This window comes from Etheostoma spectabile, chromosome 10 (assembly GCF_008692095.1).
Source record: "Etheostoma spectabile isolate EspeVRDwgs_2016 chromosome 10, UIUC_Espe_1.0, whole genome shotgun sequence".
Lineage (NCBI taxonomy): Eukaryota > Metazoa > Chordata > Actinopteri > Perciformes > Percidae > Etheostoma > Etheostoma spectabile.
Window position 1 is genome coordinate 14,408,867 of NC_045742.1, and position 5,280 is coordinate 14,414,146.

At 38.5% G+C, this 5,280-nt stretch overlaps 1 protein-coding gene across 3 annotated transcripts in view; it reads left to right on the top strand.

Annotated features, from left to right (window-relative positions):
- macrod1 (mono-ADP ribosylhydrolase 1) overlaps positions 1-5,280 on the top strand; it is a 102,315-nt gene that overhangs the window by 84,319 nt on the left and 12,716 nt on the right. The window lies entirely within an intron of this gene.

Sequence of the window (5,280 nt, forward strand, 5' to 3'; positions counted from 1 at the left end):
GAGAGAGATGATGGAAGCTGGGATTGCCGGGAAGTGATGGGAAGGGAGAGGGGAAGGATGAAGAGATACTGAGTTGTATGTTATTGTGGTGGAGAGAACGAAGGTGTGCAGAAAGCTGAGAGACTAGATTAAAACAGTGAGGTCGGGGCACCTGATTAGCTCAGTTGGTAGAGTGGGCGCCCAGATATAAAGGTTTACTCCTCAATGCATTGGGCCCGGATTCGAGTCCGACCTGCGGCCCTTTGCTGCATGTCATTCACCCTCTCTCTTTCTCCCTTTCATGTCTTCAGCTGTCCTATCAATATAAAGGCCTAAAATGCCATGACATGTTGTACATGAGCTAAAGAAAGAAGAAGCTTCATTACATGAAGAGGAAACTAGATGAAGAAAGGGAAACAGGAGCAGCAGGTAGAATTGTTAATTTGTAAAAAGGTTTTATGAAGCACACCATGTGGGAGGTTTCACAACAGAACAAGGTGTTTAAGTCAAAGAAAAACACCAAAGCAACATGAAAATAAAGTCAAAGGTATAGTGAAAGAAAAATAAATGCTGTGCATTTGTAGAATTTTAGAATTCAAAACAGACTTAGATTTGATCAGTTTCAGTCTGTATTATTAACAATCACAGCATTTATTAAATGCTATTTCATTTATTTTCTATTACATGCTCAAAACGTACTGTTGCGTCCTTGTGTATATTATCACAAAGACTTGATTGGATTGATACTGTGATATAAAGTCAATGTAAATGTTAATTGGTACTGTATACGAAGCCCAAATTCACAAATTTGCCTCACATTGTTATTAGTTCCCTTCCCATGACTTTTTTACCTTTCACCTTAAGGAACCTGTGAGTCATGCCAGTTCTCACCCTAAGTTGCCAGTTCCGCACTCTGGGCTAACTAAGAGATCTGGAAACACAGAGAGCCTCCTGGCATCTGCTCGTACTGCAGTATTTGACAGCAACTTGAAAAGCTGCCGGATTTGATTTACTTTGATGGTTACTGGTATGAATTTAGAACCAGTGTTGTGCCAGAACCTGCCTGACACTGATCTCAATAAATTGAAATGCCACAAAAAAAATCACAACTTTTAAAGAAAATGAAGCAATAGGGATTTAAAGAATTTACATTCGGTAATTACCTCACCATTTAGCCATTTTCATTGTTATTGGCATAGTCTGCCTTTCTTAAACTGGTTTAAAGTGACCTACTTACTTACAAGGGTTTTACAGGGATCGATACACATATTTAAATGTTGCACCAATTTGCTGTCTTCATTAGGCTCATATTTACATTAAAAAAGTTAAAGGTCTTTGTAGGCAAGGCAAGGCAGCTTTATTTGTATAGCACATTTCAGCAACAGGGCAATTCAAAGTGCTTTACCAAAATCAGTTAAACAGATAAAACACATATAAAAACAGTTAAAAATCATAAGCATTAAAACCGGTAAAACACATGATAGACAGTTAAAAAAAATAGACACTAAAAACAAGATAAAGTTACAGTGCAGCATAAGAAATTTAAGAAATGAGCATTCATTTAAGAAAGGCAGCATCAAAAAGAAAGGTCTTCAGCCTTGATTTAAAGAACTGAGAGTAGCAGCGGATCTACAGGTTTCTGGGGTTTATTCCAGATATGAGAGCATAGAAACTGAAAGCTGCTTCACCCTGTTTAGTTCTGACTCTGGGGACAGAAAGTAGACCTGTCCCGATGACCTGAGAGGTCTGGTGGTTCATAGTGTAGTAGCAGATCAGAAATGTATTTTGGCCCTAAACCGTTAAGTGATTTATAAACTAGCAAGTACTTTGAATCAATTCTTTGAGACACAGGAAGCCAGTGTAAAGACTTCAGACTGGATGTGTGATCCAGTCTCTTGGCTTAGTGAGGACCCACAGCAGCGTTCTGAATCAGCTGCAGCTGTCTGATAGATTTTTTAGGGAGACCTGTAAAGACCCCGTTACAGTAGTCAAGTCTACTGAAGATGAAGCATGGACCAGTTTTTCCAAATCCTGTTGACACATAAGTCCTTTAACCCTTGATATGTTCTTTAGGTGATAGTAGGCTGACTTTGTAATTGTCTTAATGTGGCTGTTAAAGTTCGGTCTGAGTCCATGACTACACCAAGATTTCTGGCTTTGTCTGTTGTTTTAACATTGTTTGTTGAAGCTGAGCGCAGACTTTTAATCGTTCCTCCTTTGCTCCAAAACAACCACCTCAGTTTTTCCTTCATTTAATTTCAGAAATTCTGGCACATCCAGCCGTTAATTTGTTCGATGCACTTAGTCAGTTTTTGTATTGGACTATAGTCCCCTGGCGATAAGGTTATGTAAATTTGTGTGTTGTCCGCATAACTATGGTAACTTATTTTGTTGTTCTCCATAATCTGGACCAGTGGGAGCATGTAGATGTTAAACAGAAGAGGCCCCAGAATAGAGCCTTGGGGAACTCCACACGTCATATTTGTATGCTCAGATGTATAATTACCTATTGACACAAAGTAATCCCTATTCTGTAAGTAGGATTCAAACCAGTTTAGTACTGAGCCAGAAAGTCCTACCCAGTTTTCTAATCGGTTTAGTAATATGTCGTGGTCAACCGTGTCAAATGCAGCACTGAGATCAAGTAATACTAAGATTGAAATTTTGCCACTATCTGTGTTAAGGTGGATGTCATTAAAAACTTTGACGAGAGCCATCTCAGTGCTGTGGTGTGGTCAGAAACCCGACTGAAAGGTATCAAAACTGTTGTTTAGTGACAGGAAATGGCTAAGTTGTAGAAAAACCGCTTTTTCAATGAATTTTGTCTTTGAAGAAGGATGCAAAGTCATTGCAGGCCTTGGTAGATAAAAGTTCAGTTGCTACTGGCACTGGAGGGTTTGTTAATCTATCAACAGTAGCAAACAAAGCACGTGAATTATTATTGTTTCTAGAGATAATATCAGAGAAAAAGGACCGCCTTGCATTCTTCAGTTCCAAATTATAAATGCGAAGTCTCTCTTTATAGGTGTTATAATGGAACAGGAGATTTGTTTTTCGCCACCTTTGTTCAGCTTTCCTACACCTCTCTTTTTCTGTTCTCACCAGTAGGACATTTCTCCATGGAGATCTTTTCTTACCAGAGACAACTTTGACCTTAGCGGGAGCAATGGCATCAATAACATTTGTAATTTTACAGTTGAAATTATCTACAAGCTCAGTGACTGAGAGCCCAGAGAGGGCTGGTGTGGAGGAAAAAAGCTGTATAAATGTGTCACTGGTGTTTTCAGTGATATACCGTTTTCTGATTATCTTTGTTTGGACACTTTTGGGCACAGAGATAGTGCCGTTAAAGAAAACACAGGAATGATCAGAGAGAGCAACGTCAGTCACCAAAACCTTGGAAATGTTCAGACCCTTGGAGACAATCAAGTCCAGAGTGTGTCCCTTATTGTGAGTGGGCTCTGTCACATGCTGAGTCAGTCCATAGTTCTCAAAAACACAACACAGTTCTTTGGTCCCCCTGTCCTGGGGGTTGTCAACATGAATGTTAAAATCACCCGCAATGATTACACAATCAAAGTCAATACAGATTATAGACAGCAGTTCAGTGAAGTCATCAATGAAGGTTGCACAATATTTAGGTGGCCTTTAGATATTTAGAAATATCGCTTGAGAGGAAGATCTTAATTGAAGAGCAACATATTCAAAAGAAACAAAATTTCCATAACATATTTTCGTACAGTGGAATGAGTCATTAAACAAAATAGCAACTCCACCTTTGTAGTTGTTTCTGCTGTCTACACTGGTCGCAAAGCTGCAGCTGCCTGAGTAAAAATCAAATGGGTCTTCCAAAGTTAGTCTTTTAGTACCGAATAACCTCTCTGTGTCTCTAGACCAGGGGACTTTAAAATTTTTTAAGCCAAGGACCACTTAATTGAAAGAGCAGGGACCCCCTACTACTTATATTGCTTAAAATTAAGTTGCAGATTAAACTGGGCCTGTAATAATGTGTAGGGCAGCCTACTTTTTTTGTTGCATAGAATACTAAGCTATTAAAATAATAATTGTTGGCATGGCTTTATGAATCATCTTTAAATGTTACACAGTGGCTATGTAGCATAGTGAATCTTTAGGATGAACTGTATCTGTGGATGGGCTCTTAGTGACTACCTTACCCATAGGCCAGTGAGCCTATTATCAGTGGGGATGTATATTTACTAATAATATGATTATTAGTGAATGAATTATGTTAAGACATTTTAATGTTTTCAAAAACTTTCAAGAATTGACAATAATTTGGCGGCCTCCCCTGCAGTGACTGAGGGTCCCGGACCCCCTGTTAAAGATCTCTGCAACAAAAAGAGGGATTTTTTTTCTAAAAAGACAGTAACTTTGGCAATGAAAATTGCTTTAAGAAAAGATCTCTTTGTAGCCAGTATGCAGACGAGGAACAATTTAAGCATCCAACAGTGCTTTTATCTACATAAAACAATGTGAATACTATTTTTAAAGTAATATTTTTATTATATTGTATAGCAAGAGTAGAGAGATGACAGGAAATGAGGCAAATGCTAAGAAAGGTCCCTAACAGAATGAAAAACAAATATAGAAAAAGAACAAAAAATTGGAGAACTACAGACTTTGTGGGTCAAAGTCTGCTACTTAAGAGAATCGTTACTTGGGAAGAAAAGAAATCCTTTAAAAGCACTCAACTGCCAAGACATGGGTGGCTTTTATTGTGGAAGAGCTGCAGGTAAGAGGCTCTTACAGACATTTTTTTTAACCAGCACCTCTCCAATACATTGTCAGTTGGTTGCTCACAGAATGATGAAAAACGGCCATTTAATAACCTTATTTTCAGTCCTCGATTTGTTTGACAGTTTTATCTTACATGTGTCATTTTGAGCTGCTGTCAAACCCATGTTGTTAGCAAAATAAACCACTGGTGTAACCAAATCAACCAGGACTGAGATGATAACTTTATAAATATAGTAACTATGATGGTTTATAACACCTATAATAATGTCAGGTTAAAGGAACACGCTGACATATTGGAACTTTTGCTTATTCACTGTATCCCCCAGAGTTAGAACAGTCCATACATTCCCTTCTCATCTCCGTGCGTGCTGTAACGCTTTTACGCCCCCAGCATTAGCTTAGCTTAGCAAAAATCCTGCGGGTAACTGGTTCCAACTAGCTACTGCTCCCAGTAAGTGACAACATAACGCCAACGTGTTCCTATTTACATTTTGTGAAATGTATAGTCACAGGGTGTACAAATAACAAGGTCACATGAGACAC